The 23,504-nt window shown below is 44.3% G+C and overlaps 1 protein-coding gene across 1 annotated transcript in view; it reads right to left on the bottom strand.

Moving 5' to 3' along the window:
* Positions 1 to 18,470, bottom strand: part of acta2 (actin alpha 2, smooth muscle) — a 28,241-nt gene extending 9,771 nt beyond the window's left edge. Inside the window, exon 1 of the mRNA XM_075458384.1 lies at positions 18,387 to 18,470. The gene's annotated coding sequence lies outside the window, so the exon portion shown is untranslated. The remainder of the gene's footprint in view (positions 1 to 18,386) is intronic.
* Between the last annotated feature and the right edge of the window lie 5,034 nt (positions 18,471 to 23,504).

The raw sequence follows: 23,504 nt of genomic DNA, 5'->3' as shown, positions 1-23,504 counted from the left end.
CATCAGGTGTTTTAAACATCCTGACATCAGCATCAGATGTTTTAAACATCCTGACATCAGCATCAGGTGTTTTAAACTCTATGACATCAGCATCAGGTGTTTTAAACTCTATGACATCAGCATCAGGTGTTTTAAACTCTATGACATCAGCATCAGGTGTTTTAAACTCTATGACATCAGCATCAGATGTTTTAAACATCCTGACATCAGCATCAGGTGTTTTAAACTCTATGACATCAGCATCAGGTGTTTTAAACTCTATGACATCAGCATCAGGTGTTTTAAACTCTATGACATCAGCATCAGATGTTTTAAACTCTATGACATCAGCATCAGGTGTTTTAAACTCTATGACATCAGCATCAGGTGTTTTAAACATCCTGACATCAGCATCAGGTGTTTTAAACATCCTGACATCAGCATCAGGTGTTTTAAACTCTATGACATCAGCATCAGGTGTTTTAAACATCCTGACATCAGCATCAGATGTTTTAAACTCTATGACATCAGCATCAGGTGTTTTAAACTCTATGACATCAGCATCAGGTGTTTTAAACTCTATGACATCAGCATCAGGTGTTTTAAACTCTATGACATCAGCATCAGGTGTTTTAAACTCTATGACATCAGCATCAGGTGTTTTAAACGTAGTGACATCAGCATCAGGTGTTTTAAACATCCTGACATCAGCATCAGGTGTTTTAAACTCTATGACATCAGCATCAGATGTTTTAAACGTCCTGACATCAGCATCAGATGTTTTAAACATCCTGACATCAGCATCAGGTGTTTTAAACTCTATGACATCAGCATCAGGTGTTTTAAACTCTTTGACATCAGCATCAGATGTTTTAAACTCTATGACATCAGCATCAGGTGTTTTAAACATCCTGACATCAGCATCAGGTGTTTTAAACTCTATGACATCAGCATCAGGTGTTTTAAACTCTATGACATCAGCATCAGGTGTTTTAAACTCTATGACATCAGCATCAGATGTTTTAAACATCCTGACATCAGCATCAGGTGTTTTAAACTCTATGACATCAGCATCAGGTGTTTTAAACTCTATGACATCAGCATCAGGTGTTTTAAACTCTATGACATCAGCATCAGGTGTTTTAAACTCTATGACATCAGCATCAGGTGTTTTAAACTCTATGACATCAGCATCAGGTGTTTTAAACTCTATGACATCAGCATCAGGTGTTTTAAACTCTATGACATCAGCATCAGGTGTTTTAAACTCTATGACATCAGCATCAGGTGTTTTAAACATCCTGACATCAGCATCAGGTGTTTTAAACTCTATGAAATCAGCATCAGATGTTTTAAACATCCTGACATCAGCATCAGGTGTTTTAAACTCTATGACATCAGCATCAGGTGTTTTAAACTCTATGAAATCAGCATCAGGTGTTTTAAACTCTATGAAATCAGCATCAGGTGTTTTAAACATCCTGACATCAGCATCAGGTGTTTTAAACATCCTGACATCAGCATCAGATGTTTTAAACATCCTGACATCAGCATCAGGTGTTTTAAACATCCTGAAATGTTTCTCTTAATGTTTCTCTAAATGTTTCTCTAAATGTACGTTTCGTGTGAATATGATGGCGTTCTGAGTCAGCAGGTCTCGCTGCTTTCATGTTGTCATGAACCCAGATCGGGATGCAGTGTTTCTGCTCGGCTCTGCAGGACGTCGCTGCGCCCTGAGACCGAAGCGTCGGATGTTCTGAACCGCTGCAACGACCTGACATGTTTGTAGCTGCTGGTCCTGACAGTCAGAGCTCAGGGAGCAACTGGACCGAATCAGAACCAAGCACCAAAACAAAGTTCAACTTCACACACATGGAGAACACAGCAGATAGAGGTCAGGGAGGAGAGAGAAGAGGAGGAGAAACAAGTTTCTGCTGCCGAGAAAAGACGAGAGGAGAGAAGAGGAACATTTTCTGTCCAGTTAAACTCAGAGGAGGAGATAAACAGATGAACAGAGGAACAGATGAACAGAGGAACAGAGGAACAGATGAACAGAGGAACAGATGAACAGAGGAACAGATGAACAGATGAACAGATGAACAGAGGAACAGAGGAACAGAGGAACAGAGGAACAGATGAACAGATGAACAGAGGAACAGATGAACAGATGAACAGAGGAACAGAGGAACAGATGAACAGATGAACAGATGAACAGAGGAACAGAGGAACAGAGGAACAGATGAACAGATGAACAGAGGAACAGAGGAACAGAGGAACAGAGGAACAGATGAACAGATGAACAGAGGAACAGAGGAACAAATGAACAGAGGAACAGAGGAACGGATGAACAGATGAACAGAGGAACGGATGAACAGAGGAACAGATGAACAGATGAACGGAGGAACGGAGGAACAGAGGAACAGATGAACAGATGAACAGAGGAACAGAGGAACAGATGAACAGAGGAACAGAGGAACGGATGAACAGATGAACAGAGGAACGGATGAACAGAGGAACAGATGAACAGATGAACGGAGGAACGGAGGAACAGAGGAACAGAGGAACAGAGGAACAGATGAACAGATGAACAGATGAACAGAGGTACAGAGGAACAGAGGAACAGAGGAACAGATGAACAGATGAACAGAGGAACAGATGAACAGATGAACAGAGGAACAGAGGAACAGAGGAACAGAGGAACAGAGGAACAAATGAACAGAGGAACAGAGGAACGGAGGAACAGAGGAACAGAGGAACAGAGGAACAGAGGAACAGATGAACAGATGAACAGATGAACAGATGAACAGAGGAACAGAGGAACAGAGGAACAGAGGAACGGATGAACAGATGAACAGAGGAACGGATGAACAGAGGAACAGATGAACAGATGAACGGAGGAACGGAGGAACAGAGGAACAGAGGAACAGATGAACAGATGAACAGAGGAACAGAGGAACAGAGGAACAGATGAACAGAGGAACAGAGGAACAGAGGAACAGAGGAACAGATGAACAGATGAACAGAGGAACAGATGAACAGATGAACAGAGGAACAGAGGAACAGAGGAACAGATGAACAGATGAACAGAGGAACAGAGGAACAGATGAACAGAGGAACAGAGGAACGGATGAACAGATGAACAGAGGAACGGATGAACAGAGGAACGGATGAACGGATGAACGGAGGAACGGAGGAACGGAGGAACGGATGAACAGATGAACAGAGGAACAGAGGAACAGATGAACAGAGGAACAGATGAACAGATGAACAGAGGAACAGAGGAACAGAGGAACAGATGAACAGAGGAACAGATGAACAGATGAACAGATGAACAGAGGAACAGATGAACAGAGGAACAGAGGAACAGATGAACAGAGGAACAGATGAACAGATGAACAGATGAACAGAGGAACAGAGGAACAGATGAACAGATGAACAGAGGAACAGAGGAACAGAGGAACAGATGAACAGAGGAACAGAGGAACAGATGAACAGAGGAACAGAGGAACAGAGGAACAGAGGAACAGATGAACAGATGAACAGATGAACAGAGGAACAGATGAACAGATGAACAGAGGAACAGAGGAACAGATGAACAGAGGAACAGATGAACAGAGGAACAGAGGAACAGATGAACAGAGGAACAGAGGAACAGATGAACAGATGAACAGATGAACAGAGGAACAGATGAACAGATGAACAGAGGAACAGAGGAACAGATGAACAGATGAACAGAGGAACAGAGGAACAGAGGAACAGAGGAACAGAGGAACAGATGAACAGAGGAACAGAGGAACAGATGAACAGATGAACAGATGAACAGAGGAACAGATGAACAGATGAACAGAGGAACAGAGGAACAGATGAACAGATGAACAGAGGAACAGAGGAACAGAGGAACAGATGAACAGATGGACAGAGGAACAGAGGAACAGAGGAACAGATGAACAGAGGAACAGAGGAACAGATGAACAGATGAACAGATGAACAGAGGAACAGATGAACAGATGAACAGAGGAACAGAGGAACAGATGAACAGATGAACAGAGGAACAGAGGAACAGAGGAACAGATGAACAGATGGACAGAGGAACAGAGGAACAGAGGAACAGATGAACAGATGAACAGAGGAACAGAGGAACAGAGGAACAGATGAACAGATGAACAGAGGAACAGAGGAACAGATGAACAGATGAACAGAGGAACAGATGAAAAGAGGAACAGATGAACAGATGAACAGAGGAACAGAGGAACAGATGAACAGATGAACAGAGGAACAGAGGAACAGAGGAACAGATGAACAGATGAACAGATGAAAAGAGGAACAGAGGAACAGATGAACAGAGGAACAGAGGAACAGATGAACAGAGGAACAGAGGAACAGATGAACAGAGGAACAGATGAACAGAGGAACAGAGGAACAGATGAACAGAGGAACAGAGGAACAGATGAATAGAGGAACAGAGGAACAGATGAACAGATGAACAGAGGAACAGATGAACAGAGGAACAGATGAACAGAGGAACAGATGAACAGATGAACAGAGGAACAGATGAACAGATGAACAGATGAACAGAGGAACAGATGAACAGATGAACAGAGGAACAGATGAACAGATGAACAGATGAACAGAGGAACAGAGGAACAGATGAACAGATGAACAGATGAACAGATGAACAGAGGAACAGATGAACAGAGGAACAGATGAACAGATGAACAGAGGAACAGATGAACAGATGAACAGAGGAACAGATGAACAGAGGAACAGATGAACAGATGAACAGATGAACAGATGAACAGAGGAACAGATGAACAGAGGAACAGATGAACAGAGGAACGGATGAACGGATGAACGGATGAACAGAGGAACAGAGGAACAGATGAACAGAGGAACAGAGGAACAGATGAACAGATGAACAGAGGAAAAGAGGAACAGATGAACAGATGAACAGAGGAAAAGAGGAACAGATGAACAGATGAACAGATGAACAGAGGAACAGAGGAACAGATGAACAGAGGAACAGAGGAACAGATGAACAGATGAACAGAGGAAAAGAGGAACAGATGAACAGAGGAACAGAGGAACAGATGAACAGAGGAACAGAGGAACAGAGGAAAAGAGGAACAGAGGAACAGATGAACAGAGGAACAGAGGAACAGATGGACAGAGGAACAGAGGAACAGAGGAACAGATGAACAGAGGAACAGAGGAACAGAGGAACAGATGAACAGATGAACAGAGGAACAGATGAACAGAGGAACAGAGGAACAGATGAACAGAGGAACAGATGAACAGATTAACAGAGGAACGGATGAACGGATGAACAGAGGAACAGAGGAACAGAGGAACAGAGGAACAGATGAACAGATGGACAGATGAACAGAGGAACAGAGGAACAGATGAACAGAGGAACAGAGGAACAGAGGAACAGATGAACAGATGGACAGATGAACAGAGGAACAGATGAACAGATGGACAGAGGGACAGAGGAACAGAGGAACAGATGAACAGAGGAACAGAGGAACAGAGGAACAGATGAACAGAGGAACAGAGGAACAGATGAACAGAGGAACAGATGAACAGAGGAACAGAGGAACAGAGGAACAGATGAACAGAGGAACAGAGGAACAGAGGAACAGATGAACAGAGGAACAGATGAACAGATTAACGGAGGAACGGCGGAACGGATGAACGGATGAACAGAGGAACAGAGGAACAGAGGAACAGATGAACAGATGAACAGATGGACAGATGAACAGAGGAACAGAGGAACAGAGGAACAGATGAACAGAGGAACAGATGAACGGATTAACGGAGGAACGGCGGAACGGATGAACAGATGAACAGATGGACAGATGAACAGATGAACAGATGAACAGATGAACAGATGGACAGATGAACAGATGGACAGAGGAACAGATGAAGAGAGGGACAGATGAACAGATGGACAGATGAACAGATGAACAGATGAACAGATGAACAGATGGACAGATGAACAGATGGACAGATGAACAGATGAACAGAGGAACAGATGAACAGATGGACAGATGAACAGAGGAACAGATGAACAGATGGACAGAGGGACAGAGGAACAGAGGAACAGATGAACAGAGGAACAGAGGAACAGAGGAACAGATGAACAGAGGAACAGAGGAACAGATGAACAGAGGAACAGATGAACAGATGAACAGAGGAACAGAGGAACAGAGGAACAGATGAACAGAGGAACAGAGGAACAGAGGAACAGATGAACAGAGGAACAGATGAACAGATTAACGGAGGAACGGAGGAACGGATGAACGGATGAACAGAGGAACAGAGGAACAGATGAACAGATGAACAGAGGAACAGAGGAACAGATGAACAGATGGACAGAGGGACAGAGGAACAGATGAACAGAGGAACAGAGGAACAGATGAACAGATGAACAGAGGAACAGAGGAACAGAGGAACAGATGAACAGAGGAACAGATGAACAGATGGACAGAGGGACAGAGGAACAGAGGAACATATGAACAGATGAACAGAGGAACAGATGAACAGAGGAACAGAGGAACAGAGGAACAGAGGAACAGATGAACAGAGGAACAGAGGAACAGAGGAACAGATGAACAGAGGAACAGATGAACAGATGGACAGAGGGACAGAGGAACAGAGGAACATATGAACAGAGGAACAGATGAACAGAGGAACAGAGGAACAGAGGAACAGATGAACAGAGGAACAGAGGAACAGAGGAACAGATGAACAGAGGAACAGAGGAACAGAGGAACAGATGGACAGATGAACAGAGGAACAGAGGAACAGATGAACAGACGAACAGAGGAACAGAGGAACAGATGAACAGATGGACAGATGAACAGAGGAACAGATGAACAGATGGACAGAGGGACAGAGGAACAGAGGAACAGATGAACAGAGGAACAGAGGAACAGAGGAACAGATGAACAGAGGAACAGAGGAACAGATGAACAGAGGAACAGATGAACAGAGGAACAGAGGAACAGAGGAACAGATGAACAGAGGAACAGAGGAACAGAGGAACAGATGAACAGAGGAACAGATGAACAGATTAACGGAGGAACGGCGGAACGGATGAACGGATGAACAGAGGAACAGAGGAACAGAGGAACAGATGAACAGATGAACAGATGGACAGATGAACAGAGGAACAGAGGAACAGAGGAACAGATGAACAGAGGAACAGATGAACGGATTAACGGAGGAACGGCGGAACGGATGAACAGATGAACAGATGGACAGATGAACAGATGAACAGATGAACAGATGAACAGATGGACAGATGAACAGATGGACAGAGGAACAGATGAAGAGAGGAACAGAGGAACAGATGAACAGAGGAACAGATGAACAGATTAACGGAGGAACGGAGGAACGGATGAACGGATGAACAGAGGAACAGATGAACAGATGGACAGATGAACAGAGGAACAGATGAACAGATGGACAGAGGGACAGAGGAACAGAGGAACAGATGAACAGAGGAACAGAGGAACAGAGGAACAGATGAACAGAGGAACAGAGGAACAGATGAACAGAGGAACAGATGAACAGAGGAACAGAGGAACAGAGGAACAGATGAACAGAGGAACAGAGGAACAGAGGAACAGATGAACAGAGGAACAGATGAACAGATTAACGGAGGAACGGAGGAACGGATGAACGGATGAACAGAGGAACAGAGGAACAGATGAACAGATGAACAGAGGAACAGAGGAACAGATGAACAGATGGACAGAGGGACAGAGGAACAGATGAACAGAGGAACAGAGGAACAGATGAACAGATGAACAGAGGAACAGAGGAACAGAGGAACAGATGAACAGAGGAACAGATGAACAGATGGACAGAGGGACAGAGGAACAGAGGAACAGATGAACAGATGAACAGAGGAACAGATGAACAGAGGAACAGAGGAACAGAGGAACAGAGGAACAGATGAACAGAGGAACAGAGGAACAGAGGAACAGATGAACAGAGGAACAGATGAACAGATGGACAGAGGGACAGAGGAACAGAGGAACATATGAACAGAGGAACAGATGAACAGAGGAACAGAGGAACAGAGGAACAGAGGAACAGATGAACAGAGGAACAGAGGAACAGATGAACAGAGGAACAGAGGAACAGATGAACAGAGGAACAGAGGAACAGAGGAACAGAGGAACAGAGGAACAGAGGAACAGAGGAACAGAGGAACATATGAACAGAGGAACAGAGGAACAGAGGAACAGATGAACAGAGGAACAGAGGAACAGATGAACAGAGGAACAGATGAACAGAGGAACAGAGGAACAGAGGAACAGAGGAACATATGAACAGAGGAACAGAGGAACAGAGGAACAGATGAACAGAGGAACAGAGGAACAGAGGAACAGAGGAACAGAGGAACAGAGGAACAGAGGAACAGAGGAACAGATGAACAGAGGAACAGAGGAACATATGAACAGAGGAACAGAGGAACAGAGGAACAGAGGAACAGATGAACAGAGGAACAGAGGAACAGAGGAACAGAGGAACATATGAACAGAGGAACAGAGGAACAGAGGAACAGATGAACAGAGGAACAGAGGAACAGAGGAACAGATGAACAGAGGAACAGAGGAACAGAGGAACAGAGGAACATATGAACATATGAACAGAGGAACAGAGGAACAGATGAACAGAGGAACAGAGGAACAGAGGAACAGATGAACAGAGGAACAGATGAACAGATGAACAGAGGAACAGAGGAACAGAGGAACAGATGAACAGAGGAACAGATGAACAGATGGACAGAGGGACAGAGGAACAGAGGAACATATGAACAGATGAACAGAGGAACAGATGAACAGAGGAACAGAGGAACAGAGGAACAGAGGAACAGAGGAACAGATGAACAGATGAACAGAGGAACAGATGAACAGAGGAACAGAGGAACAGAGGAACAGAGGAACAGAGGAACAGATGAACAGATGAACAGAGGAACAGAGGAACAGAGGAACAGATGAACAGAGGAACAGATGAACAGAGGAACAGAGGAACAGAGGAACAGAGGAACAGATGAACAGAGGAACAGATGAACAGAGGAACAGAGGAACAGAGGAACAGATGAACAGATGGACAGAGGAACAGAGGAACAGAGGAACAGAGGGACAGAGGGACAGAGGAACATATGAACAGAGGAACAGAGGAACAGAGGAACATATGAACAGAGGAACAGAGGAACAGAGGAACAGATGAAGAGATGAAGAGATGAACAGAGGAACAGAGGAACAGAGGAACAGATGAACAGAGGAACAGAGGAACAGAGGAACAGAGGAACAGATGGACAGAGGGACAGAGGAACAGATGGACAGAGGGACAGAGGAACAGAGGAACAGAGGAACAGAGGGACAGAGGAACAGAGGAACAGAGGAACAGATGAACAGAGGAACAGAGGAACAGAGGGACAGAGGAACAGAGGAACAGATGAACAGAGGGACAGAGGAACAGAGGAACAGAGGAACAGAGGAACAGATGAACAGAGGAACAGATGAACAGAGGAACAGAGGAACAGAGGAACAGAGGAACAGAGGGACAGAGGAACAGAGGAACAGATGAACAGAGGGACAGAGGAACAGAGGAACAGAGGAACAGAGGAACAGAGGAACAGATGAACAGATGAACAGAGGAACAGAGGAACAGAGGAACAGATGAACAGAGGAACAGAGGAACGGATGAACAGATGAACAGAGGAACGGATGAACAGAGGAACGGATGAACGGAGGAACGGAGGAACAGAGGAACAGAGGAACAGATGAACAGATGAACAGATGAACAGAGGTACAGAGGAACAGAGGAACAGAGGAACAGATGAACAGATGAACAGAGGAACAGATGAACAGATGAACAGAGGAACAGAGGAACAGAGGAACAGAGGAACAGAGGAACAAATGAACAGAGGAACGGAGGAACGGAGGAACAGAGGAACAGAGGAACAGAGGAACAGATGAACAGATGAACAGATGAACAGAGGAACAGAGGAACAGAGGAACAGAGGAACAGAGGAACGGATGAACAGATGAACAGAGGAACGGATGAACAGAGGAACAGATGAACAGATGAACGGAGGAACGGAGGAACAGAGGAACAGAGGAACAGATGAACAGATGAACAGAGGAACAGAGGAACAGAGGAACAGATGAACAGATGAACAGAGGAACAGAGGAACAGAGGAACAGATGAACAGATGAACAGAGGAACAGATGAACAGATGAACAGAGGAACAGAGGAACAGAGGAACAGAGGAACAGATGAACAGATGAACAGAGGAACAGAGGAACAGATGAACAGAGGAACAGAGGAACGGATGAACAGATGAACAGAGGAACGGATGAACAGAGGAACGGATGAACGGATGAACGGAGGAACGGAGGAACGGAGGAACGGATGAACAGATGAACAGATGAACAGATGAACAGAGGAACAGAGGAACAGATGAACAGAGGAACAGATGAACAGATGAACAGAGGAACAGAGGAACAGAGGAACAGAGGAACAGATGAACAGAGGAACAGATGAACAGATGAACAGAGGAACAGAGGAACAGATGAACAGATGAACAGAGGAACAGAGGAACAGAGGAACAGATGAACAGAGGAACAGATGAACAGATGAACAGATGAACAGAGGAACAGAGGAACAGATGAACAGATGAACAGAGGAACAGATGAACAGAGGAACAGAGGAACAGATGAACAGAGGAACAGAGGAACAGATGAACAGATGAACAGAGGAACAGATGAACAGAGGAACAGAGGAACAGATGAACAGAGGAACAGATGAACAGATGAACAGAGGAAAAGAGGAACAGATGAACAGAGGAACAGAGGAACAGATGAACAGATGAACAGAGGAACAGAGGAACAGAGGAACAGATGAACAGATGAACAGAGGAACAGATGAACAGATGAACAGAGGAACAGATGAACAGAGGAACGGATGAACGGAGGAACAGAGGAACAGAGGAACAGATGAACAGATGAACAGAGGAACAGATGAACAGAGGAACAGAGGAACAGATGAACAGATGAACAGAGGAACAGAGGAACAGAGGAACAGATGAACAGATGAACAGAGGAACAGATGAACAGAGGAACAGATGAACAGATGAACAGAGGAACAGATGAACAGATGAACAGAGGAACAGAGGAACAGAGGAACAGATGAACAGAGGAACAGATGAACAGAGGAACAGATGAACAGAGGAACAGATGAACAGATGAACAGATGAACAGAGGAACAGAGGAACAGATGAACAGATGAACAGAGGAACAGAGGAACAGAGGAACAGATGAACAGATGAACAGAGGAACAGATGAACAGAGGAACAGATGAACAGATGAACAGATGAACAGATGAACAGAGGAACAGATGAACAGATGAACAGAGGAACAGAGGAACAGATGAACAGATGAACAGAGGAACAGATGAACAGAGGAACAGATGAACAGAGGAACAGAGGAACAGATGAACAGATGAACAGAGGAACAGATGAACAGATGAACAGAGGAACAGAGGAACAGATGAACAGAGGAACAGATGAACAGAGGAACAGAGGAACAGATGAACAGAGGAACAGAGGAACAGATGAACAGATGAACAGATGAACAGAGGAACAGATGAACAGATGAACAGAGGAACAGAGGAACAGATGAACAGATGAACAGAGGAACAGAGGAACAGAGGAACAGATGAACAGATGGACAGAGGAACAGAGGAACAGAGGAACAGATGAACAGATGAACAGAGGAACAGAGGAACAGAGGAACAGATGAACAGATGAACAGAGGAACAGAGGAACAGATGAACAGATGAACAGAGGAACAGATGAAAAGAGGAACAGATGAACAGATGAACAGAGGAACAGAGGAACAGATGAACAGATGAACAGAGGAACAGAGGAACAGAGGAACAGATGAACAGATGAACAGATGAAAAGAGGAACAGAGGAACAGATGAACAGAGGAACAGATGAACAGAGGAACAGAGGAACAGATGAACAGAGGAACAGATGAACAGAGGAACAGAGGAACAGATGAACAGAGGAACAGAGGAACAGATGAATAGAGGAACAGAGGAACAGATGAACAGATGAACAGAGGAACAGATGAACAGAGGAACAGATGAACAGATGAACAGAGGAACAGATGAACAGATGAACAGATGAACAGAGGAACAGATGAACAGATGAACAGAGGAACAGATGAACAGATGAACAGATGAACAGAGGAACAGAGGAACAGATGAACAGATGAACAGATGAACAGATGAACAGAGGAACAGATGAACAGAGGAACAGATGAACAGATGAACAGAGGAACAGATGAACAGATGAACAGAGGAACAGATGAACAGAGGAACAGATGAACAGATGAACAGATGAACAGATGAACAGAGGAACAGATGAACAGAGGAACAGATGAACAGAGGAACGGATGAACGGATGAACGGATGAACAGAGGAACAGAGGAACAGATGAACAGAGGAACAGAGGAACAGATGAACAGATGAACAGAGGAAAAGAGGAACAGATGAACAGATGAACAGAGGAAAAGAGGAACAGATGAACAGATGAACAGATGAACAGAGGAACAGAGGAACAGATGAACAGAGGAACAGAGGAACAGATGAACAGATGAACAGAGGAAAAGAGGAACAGATGAACAGAGGAACAGAGGAACAGATGAACAGAGGAACAGAGGAACAGAGGAAAAGAGGAACAGAGGAACAGATGAACAGAGGAACAGAGGAACAGATGGACAGAGGAACAGAGGAACAGATGAACAGAGGAACAGAGGAACAGAGGAACAGAGGAACAGAGGAACAGATGAACAGATGAACAGAGGAACAGATGAACAGAGGAACAGAGGAACAGAGGAACAGATGAACAGATGAACAGATTAACAGAGGAACGGATGAACGGATGAACAGAGGAACAGAGGAACAGAGGAACAGAGGAACAGATGAACAGATGGACAGATGAACAGAGGAACAGAGGAACAGATGAACAGAGGAACAGAGGAACAGAGGAACAGATGAACAGATGGACAGATGAACAGAGGAACAGAGGAACAGATGGACAGAGGGACAGAGGAACAGAGGAACAGATGAACAGAGGAACAGAGGAACAGAGGAACAGATGAACAGAGGAACAGAGGAACAGATGAACAGAGGAACAGATGAACAGAGGAACAGAGGAACAGAGGAACAGATGAACAGAGGAACAGAGGAACAGAGGAACAGATGAACAGAGGAACAGATGAACGGATTAACGGAGGAACGGCGGAACGGATGAACGGATGAACAGAGGAACAGAGGAACAGAGGAACAGATGAACAGATGAACAGATGGACAGATGAACAGAGGAACAGAGGAACAGAGGAACAGATGAACAGAGGAACGGATGAACGGATTAACGGAGGAACGGCGGAACGGATGAACAGATGAACAGATGGACAGATGAACAGATGAACAGATGAACAGATGAACAGATGGACAGATGAACAGATGGACAGAGGAACAGATGAAGAGAGGAACAGAGGAACAGATGAACAGAGGAACAGATGAACAGATTAACGGAGGAACGGAGGAACGGATGAACGGATGAACAGAGGAACAGATGAACAGATGGACAGATGAACAGAGGAACAGATGAACAGATGGACAGAGGGACAGAGGAACAGAGGAACAGATGAACAGAGGAACAGAGGAACAGAGGAACAGATGAACAGAGGAACAGAGGAACAGATGAACAGAGGAACAGATGAACAGAGGAACAGAGGAACAGAGGAACAGATGAACAGAGGAACAGAGGAACAGAGGAACAGATGAACAGAGGAACAGATGAACAGATTAACGGAGGAACGGAGGAACGGATGAACGGATGAACAGAGGAACAGAGGAACAGATGAACAGATGAACAGAGGAACAGAGGAACAGATGAACAGATGGACAGAGGGACAGAGGAACAGATGAACAGAGGAACAGAGGAACAGATGAACAGATGAACAGAGGAACAGAGGAACAGAGGAACAGATGAACAGAGGAACAGATGAACAGATGGACAGAGGGACAGAGGAACAGAGGAACATATGAACAGATGAACAGAGGAACAGATGAACAGAGGAACAGAGGAACAGAGGAACAGAGGAACAGATGAACAGAGGAACAGAGGAACAGAGGAACAGATGAACAGAGGAACAGATGAACAGATGGACAGAGGGACAGAGGAACAGAGGAACATATGAACAGAGGAACAGATGAACAGAGGAACAGAGGAACAGAGGAACAGAGGAACAGAGGAACAGATGAACAGAGGAACAGAGGAACAGAGGAACAGATGAACAGAGGAACAGAGGAACAGAGGAACAGATGAACAGAGGAACAGAGGAACAGAGGAACAGAGGAACAGAGGAACATATGAACAGAGGAACAGAGGAACAGAGGAACAGATGAACAGAGGAACAGAGGAACAGATGAACAGAGGAACAGAGGAACAGAGGAACAGAGGAACAGAGGAACATATGAACAGAGGAACAGAGGAACAGAGGAACAGATGAACAGAGGAACAGAGGAACAGAGGAACAGAGGAACAGAGGAACATATGAACAGAGGAACAGAGGAACAGAGGAACAGATGAACAGAGGAACAGAGGAACATATGAACAGAGGAACAGAGGAACAGAGGAACAGAGGAATATATGAACAGAGGAACAGAGGAACAGAGGAACAGATGAACAGAGGAACAGAGGAACAGAGGAACAGAGGAACATATGAACAGAGGAACAGAGGAACAGAGGAACAGATGAACAGAGGAACAGAGGAACAGAGGAACAGATGAACAGAGGAACAGAGGAACAGAGGAACAGAGGAACAGAGGAACATATGAACATATGAACAGAGGAACAGAGGAACAGATGAACAGAGGAACAGAGGAACAGAGGAACAGATGAACAGAGGAACAGATGAACAGATGAACAGAGGAACAGAGGAACAGAGGAACAGATGAACAGAGGAACAGATGAACAGATGGACAGAGGGACAGAGGAACAGAGGAACATATGAACAGATGAACAGAGGAACAGATGAACAGAGGAACAGAGGAACAGAGGAACAGAGGAACAGATGAACAGATGAACAGATGAACAGAGGAACAGATGAACAGAGGAACAGAGGAACAGAGGAACAGAGGAACAGAGGAACAGAGGAACAGATGAACAGATGAACAGAGGAACAGAGGAACAGAGGAACAGAGGAACAGATGAACAGAGGAACAGATGAACAGAGGAACAGAGGAACAGAGGAACAGATGAACAGATGGACAGAGGAACAGAGGAACAGAGGAACAGAGGGACAGAGGGACAGAGGAACATATGAACAGAGGAACAGAGGAACAGAGGAACATATGAACAGAGGAACAGAGGAACAGAGGAACAGATGAAGAGATGAAGAGATGAACAGAGGAACAGAGGAACAGAGGAACAGATGAACAGAGGAACAGATGGACAGAGGGACAGAGGAACAGAGGAACAGATGAACAGAGGGACAGAGGAACAGAGGAACAGAGGAACAGATGGACAGAGGGACAGAGGAACAGAGGAACAGAGGAACAGAGGGACAGAGGAACAGAGGAACAGAGGAACAGATGAACAGAGGAACAGATGAACAGAGGAACAGAGGAACAGAGGGACAGAGGAACAGAGGAACAGATGAACAGAGGAACAGAGGAACAGAGGAACAGATGAACAGAGGAACAGAGGAACAGAGGAACAGAGGAACAGATGAACAGAGGAACAGATGAACAGAGGAACAGAGGAACAGAGGAACAGAGGAACAGAGGGACAGAGGAACAGAGGAACAGATGAACAGAGGGACAGAGGAACAGAGGAACAGAGGAACAGAGGAACAGAGGAACAGATGGACAGAGGGACAGAGGAACAGAGGAACAGATGAACAGAGGAACAGAGGAACAGAGGAACAGATGGACAGAGGGACAGAGGAACAGAGGAACAGAGGGACAGAGGAACAGAGGAACAGAGGAACAGATGAACAGAGGAACAGAGGAACAGAGGAACAGAGGAACAGAGGAACAGATGAACAGAGGAACAGATGAACAGAGGAACAGAGGAACAGAGGAACAGATGAACAGAGGGACAGAGGAACAGAGGAACAGAGGAACAGATGAACAGAGGAACAGATGAACAGAGGAACAGAGGAACAGAGGAACAGATGAACAGAGGAACAGAGGAACAGAGGAACAGAGGAACAGATGAACAGAGGAACAGATGAACAGAGGAACAGAGGAACAGAGGAACAGATGAACAGAGGAACAGAGGAACAGAGGAACAGAGGAACAGGTGAACAGGTGAACAGAGGAACAGAGGAACAGAGGAACAGAGGAACAGAGGAACAGATGAACAGAGGAACAGAGGAACAGAGGAACAGATGAACAGATGAACAGAGGAACAGAGGAACAGAGGAACAGAGGAACAGAGGAACAGATGAACAGAGGAACAGAGGAACAGAGGAACAGATGAACAGAGGAACAGAGGAACAGAGGAACAGATGAACAGATGAACAGAGGAACAGAGGAACAGAGGAACAGATGAACAGAGGAACAGAGGAACAGAGGAACAGATGAACAGAGGAACAGAGGAGCTCAGAGAGGAGGTAGGGAAGCAGGTGATGGAGGAGCAGGAAAGGAGATGAAAGCCGAGGCCCTGCTCATCCTCACCAAATCACATCACAACCCAGCTCCACCCATCATCATCGACGGATTTCCTGTCCCCTATTCACCCCAAGTCAAGAGCCTCGGCGTTATTCTGGACAGCACCCTTTCATTTGCACCCCACATTCAAAATATCACCCGAACCGCATTCTTCCATCTCCAGACTCCGCCCATCACTGACCCAATCCAGCACTGAAATCCTTTTTCACTCATTTGTCACATCCCGCATCGACTACAGCAATGCCCTGCTCACAGCACTCCCCACCAAACTCATCAACAGACTGCAAATCATTCAGAATTCAGCCGCCCGGATCATCACCGGAACCACATCACCCCGTTCTCATTCAACTTCACTGCACTGCAAAAAGCCAGCTTCAACAACAAGAAAAAAAAGTACAAAAATTAGGTGTATTTTGCTTTAAAAAAGCTAAATTATCTGCCAATGGAACGAGAAAATGTGGCTTGTCAAGATTTTTCAAAACAAGTAAAAAATATTTTATCTCAATTAACCCACAAATACCTTAGAATTTGTGTATTTTAACTTATAACAAGTAAATTTTTCTTGATTCTAATTAAATACACGTGGCCTATTTTCTCAATATATTGAAAAATATTCTTGAATTAAGTAAATGCTAGAGCCATCATCTTAACAGAGTGGTATGCACTGGGCCTTATGTTGTTTGTAATGCTTGTCTTTGATTTTAATTTCTTTGCTCCACCAAGCCTGTCTATTTGGACACCAGATGGAAGTTAGCATTTGTGCTGAAATCTTGCACATATACATGTATGTACACTATGTATATGTTCATTAATGTGCAATGTCCTGAAAAATAAAAAAGTAAAGTAAAGTAAAGTAATATTTCTTGAAACCAGCTTGGAAACTTGATATCCCTTACTCAAAACAGGTCCTAACATCTCAATAACAAGCTGTAATATCTTATTTAGATAATTAAGCACAGAAACACTAAAAACAAGTGAAGCAGTCTAACATAAAAACTACTTACTGAGAAGAACTATCTTATCGGACAAAAAATAAGCATATATCCCTTTGATCTGAGATATTTCTTTTTACTTAGATTTCACTTTTTGCAGTGTGGCTCCCAGTACAATACCGCATTCACTGCAAAAATATTCTCCTCACCTACAAAGCTCTCCACAAACCAGCCCCCCCCCCCCCCCCCCCCCCCCCCCACCTCAGCGACCTCCTTCACCAACACCCCCCCCCGCACCCTCCGCTCCACCTCTGCTGGACTGCTAACCATCCCCACGTCCCGCCTCAGCACCATGGGTGCCCGAGCCTTCAGCTGCTCAGCACCCAGGCTCTGGAACCCCCCCCCACTCATTCAGTCAGACTCCATCACATCATTCAAATCCCAACTTAAAACCTCACCTATTAAAAACTCCCTATTACTGGACTCTGTGCACTTCTCTGTTTTATGTTGTCTCGTGTTTTTATGCTTTCATTATTTTTTTTAATGCTCTCAAATTTTAAATGTAAGGTGACCTGAAAGGCGCCTCGAAAAATAAAATGTATTATTATCAAGAGGAGAAGAGATAAAGTTTTCAGACGTTAGCAGAGAAACAGATGAACAGATGAACAGAGGAACTTATGAGTAAATGAACAGAGGAGCTCTTACCGTGGCGCTGCAGGGCCTGATGGGACGCTCTGATGATGGGGGCAGGACAGAAGTGAGAGTCTGAGGTGCTGAGACTCAGTTTATCAACCCTCCACCCCCTCCATCCAAACATGGCCGGGGCCTCCTCCCTCTCCTCCCTCTCCTGCCTCTCCCCTCCACCCAAACATGGCCGGGGCCTCCTCCCTCTCCTCCCTCTCCTGCCTCCCCCCTCCACCCAAACATGGCTGGGGCTTCCTCCCTGCTTTCTCCCCAGCTTGATTCCTTATAGGGCAGGCCTCGGGGTAACCAGCCAATGAGACGGCTCGTGGCGGACTTTCTCCCATCATTCACAGCATTCCTCTGAGAGGCAGCACACAGGAAGCAGTCAGGTTGCTGAAGAACTCCAATTACTCTATAAAAGTAGTCAGATTACTCAGGGAATCATGAATCTGCTCCATGTCAAAGCCAAACCAGGTCGTCTTCCGGGACAGTTCTCGTTTGGGTGATGGTAAACCGATGGTAAACCGATGGTAAACCGAACGTAAACCGATGGTGAACCGATGGTAAACCGATGGTAAACCGATGGTAAGGTAAACCGATGGTGAACCGATGGTAAACCGATGGTAAACCGATGGTAAAACGATGTTTAACCGATGGTAAACCGATGGTAAACCTATGATAAACCGATGGTAAACCGATGGTAAACCGATGGTAAACCTATAATAAACTGATGATAAACCGATGATAAACCGATGGTAAACCGATGGTAAACCGATGGTAAGGTAAACCGATGGTAAACCGATAGTAAACCGATGGTAAACCGATGTTAAACCGATGGTAAACCGATGGTAAACCTATAATAAACTGATGATAAACCGATGATAAACCGATGGTATACCGATGGTAAACCGATGTTAAACCGATGGTAAACCTATGGTAAACCGATGGTAAACCGATGGTAAACCTATGGTAAACCGATGGTAAACCGATGGTAAACCTATGGTAAACCTATGGTAAACCGATGGTAAACCGATGGTAAACCTATGGTAAACCGATGGTAAACCTATGGTAAACCGATGGTAAACCGATGGTAAACCTATGGCAAACCTATGGTAAACCGATGGTAAACCGATGGTAAACCGATGGTAAACCGATGGTCTACCTATGGTAAACCGATGGTAAACCGATGGTAAGCCTATGGTAAACCGATGGTAAACCGATGGTTAACCGATGGTAAGCCGATGGTAAACCTATAACAAACTGATGATAAACCGATGATAAACCGATGATAAACTGATGGTAAACCGATTGTAAACCAATGGTAAACCTATGGTAAACCTATGGTAAACCTATGGTAAACCGATGGTAAACCGATGGTAAGCCTATGGTAAACCGATGGTAAACCGATGGTAAACCGATGGTAAGCCTATGGTAAACCGATGGTAAACCGATGGTAAACCGATGGTAAGCCTATGGTAAACCGATGGTAAACCGATGGTAAACCGATGGTAAACTGATGGTAAACCGTTGGTAAACCGATGGTAAACCAATGGTAAACCGATGGTAAACCGATGGTAAACCGATGTTAAACCGATGGTAAATCGATGGTAAACCGATGGTAAACCTATGGTAAGGTAAATCGATGGTAAACCGATGGTAAACCTATGGTGCACCTATGGTAAACCGATGGTAAGCCTATCGTAAACCGATGGTAAACCTGTGGTAAACCGGTGGTAAACCGATGGTAAACCGATGGTAAACCTATGGTAAGGTAAACCGATGGTAAACCGATGTTAAACCGATGGTAAACCTATGGTAAACCGATGGTAAACCGATGGTAAACCTATGGTAAACTGATGGTAAACCTATGGTAAACCGATGGTAAGCCTATGGTAAACCGATGGTAAACCTATGGTAAACCGATGGTAAGCCTATGGTAAACCGATGGTAAACCGATGGTAAGCCTATGGTAAACCGATGGTAAACCGATGGTAAACCGATGGTAAGCCTATGGTAAACCGATGGTAAACCGATGGTAAACCTATGGTAAACCGATGGTAAACCGATGGTAAACCGATGGTAAACCGATGGTAAGCCTATGGTAAACCTATGGTAAACCTATGGTAAACCGATGGTAAACCGATGGTAAACCTAAGTAAACCGATGGTAAACCGATGGTAAACCGATGGTAAGCCTATGGTAGACCAATGGTAAACCGATGGTAAACCTATGGTAAACCTATGGTAAACCGATGGTAAACCTATGGTAAACCGATGGTAAACCGATGGTAAACCTATGGTAAACCTATGGTAAACCAATGGTAAACCGATGGTAAACCTATGGTAAACCTATGGTAAACCGATGGTAAACCTATGGTAAACCGATGGTAAACCAATGGTAAACCTATGGTAAACCTATGGTAAACCTATGGTAAACCTATGGTAAACCGATGGTAAACCTATGGTAAACCGATGGTAAACCAATGGTAAGCCTATGGTAAACCTATGGTAAACCTATGGTAAACCTATGGTAAGCCTATGGTAAACCTATGGTAAACCGATGGTAAACCTATGGTAAGCCTATGGTAAACCGATGTTAAACCGATGGTAAACCGATGGTAAGCCTATGGTAAACCTATGGTAAACCTATGGTAAACCGATGGTAAACCTAAGTAAACTAATGGTAAACCGATGGTAAACCGATGGTAAGCCTATGGTAAGCCTATGGTAAACCGATGGTAAACCGATGGTAAACCTATGGTAAACCAATGCTAAACCGATGGTAAACCGATGGTAAACCTATGGTATACCGATGGTAAACCGATGGTAAACCGATGGTAAGGTAAACCGATGGTAAACTGATGGTAAACCGATGGTAAACCGATGGTAAACCGATGGTAAACCTATGGTAAACCGATGGTAAACCGATGGTAAGCCTATGGTAAACCGATGGTAAACCTATGGTAAACCTATGGTAAACCGAGGGTAAACCGATGGTAAACCTAAGTAAACCAATGGTAAACCGATGGTAAACCGATGGTAAACCGATGGTAAACCGATGGTAAGACTATGGTAAACCGATGGTAAACCGATGGTAAACCGATGGTAAACCAATGTTAAACCGATGGTAAACCGATGGTAAACCTATGGTAAACCGATGGTAAACCGATGGTAAACCGATGGTAAACCTATGGTAAACCGATGGTAAACCTATGGTAAACCGATGGTAAACCGATGGTAAACCGATGGTATACCGATGGTAAACCGATGGAAAACCTATGGTAAACCGATGGTAAACCGATGGTAAACCTATGGTAAACCGATGGTAAACCTATGTTAAACCGATGGTAAACCGATGGTTAACCGATGGTAAACCGATGGTAAACCTATGGTAAACCGATGGTAAACCGATGGTAAACCTATGGTAAACCGATATTAAACCGATGTTAAACCGATGGTAAACCTATGGTAAACCTATGTTAAACCGATGGTAAACCGATGGTAAACCGATGGTAAACCTATGGTAAACCTATGGTAAACCAATGGTAAACCGATGGTAAACCTATGGTAAACCGATGTTAAACCGATGGTAAACCGATGGTAAACCTATGTTAAACCGATGGTAAACCGATGGTAAACCTATGTTAAACCGATGGTAAACCTATGGTAAACCGATAATAAACCAATGGTAAACCGATGGTAAACCTATGGTAAACCTATGGTAAACCGATGGTAAACCTATGGTAAACCTATGGTAAACCTATGGTAAACCGATGGTAAACCGATGGTAAACCTATGGTAAACCGATGGTAAACCGATGGTAAACCTATGATAAACCGATGGTAAACCGCTGGTAAACCGATGATAAACCGATGGTAAACTGATGATAAACCGATGGTAAACCTATGGTAAACCGATGGTATACCGATGGTAAACCGATGGTAAGCCTATGGTAAACCGATGGTAAACCGATGAGAAACCTATGATAAACCGATGGTAAACTGATGAAAAACTGATGGTAAACCTATGGTAAACCTATGAGAAACCTATGAGAAACCGATGGTAAACTGATGAAAAACTGATGGTAAACCGATGGTAAACCGATGAGAAACCTATGATAAACCGATGGTAAACTGATGAAAAACTGATGGTAAACCTATGGTAAACCTATGGTAAACCGATGGTAAACCAATGGTAAACCTATGGTAAACCAATGGTAAACCGATGGTAAACCTATGGTAAACCGATGGTAAACCGATGGTAAACCTATGATAAACCGATGGTAAACCGCTGGTAAACCGATGATAAACCGATGGTAAGCCTATGATAAACCGATGGTAAACCGCTGGTAAACCGATGATAAACCGATGGTAAACCTATGATAAACCGATGGTAAACCGCTGGTAAACCGATGATAAACCGATGGTAAACCTGTGATAAACCGATGGTAAACCGCTGGTAAACCGATGGTAAACCGCTGGTAAACTGATGATAAACCGATGGTAAACCTATGGTAAACCGATGGTATACCGATGGTAAACCGATGGTAAACCGATGGTAAGCCTATGGTAAACCGATGGTATACCGATGGTAAACCGATGGTAAACCGATGGTAAGCCTATGGTAAACCGATGGTAAACCGATGAGAAACCTATGATAAACCGATGGTAAACTGATGAAAAACTGATGGTAAACCGATGGTAAACCTATGATAAACCGATGGTAAACCGATGGTAAACCTATGATAAACCTATGGTAAACCGATGAGAAACCTATGATAAACCTATGGTAAACCTATGGTAAACCGATGGTAAACCGATGAGAAACCTATGATAAACCTATGGTAAACCGATGAGAAACCTATGATAAACCTATGGTAAACCTATGGTAAACCGATGGTAAACCGATGAGAAACCTATGATAAACCGATGGTAAACTGATGAAAAACTGATGGTAAACCGATGGTAAACCTATGGTAAACTGATGATAAACTGATGATAAACTGATAATAAAACTGATGAAATTCTCCCTCTGACAGTGTGAACATCTGGCTGAGCTGAGGCTGTTCCATCCCACTGAATCCTTTCCTCAGAGTTCTCATTAATACACTTCCTGTCAGCAGAGTGTCAATTCAGTCCTG

The sequence above is a fragment of the Odontesthes bonariensis genome, chromosome 23 (genome assembly GCF_027942865.1).
Source record: "Odontesthes bonariensis isolate fOdoBon6 chromosome 23, fOdoBon6.hap1, whole genome shotgun sequence".
Lineage (NCBI taxonomy): Eukaryota > Metazoa > Chordata > Actinopteri > Atheriniformes > Atherinopsidae > Odontesthes > Odontesthes bonariensis.
This window is presented reverse-complemented; position numbering and strand designations above follow the sequence as displayed.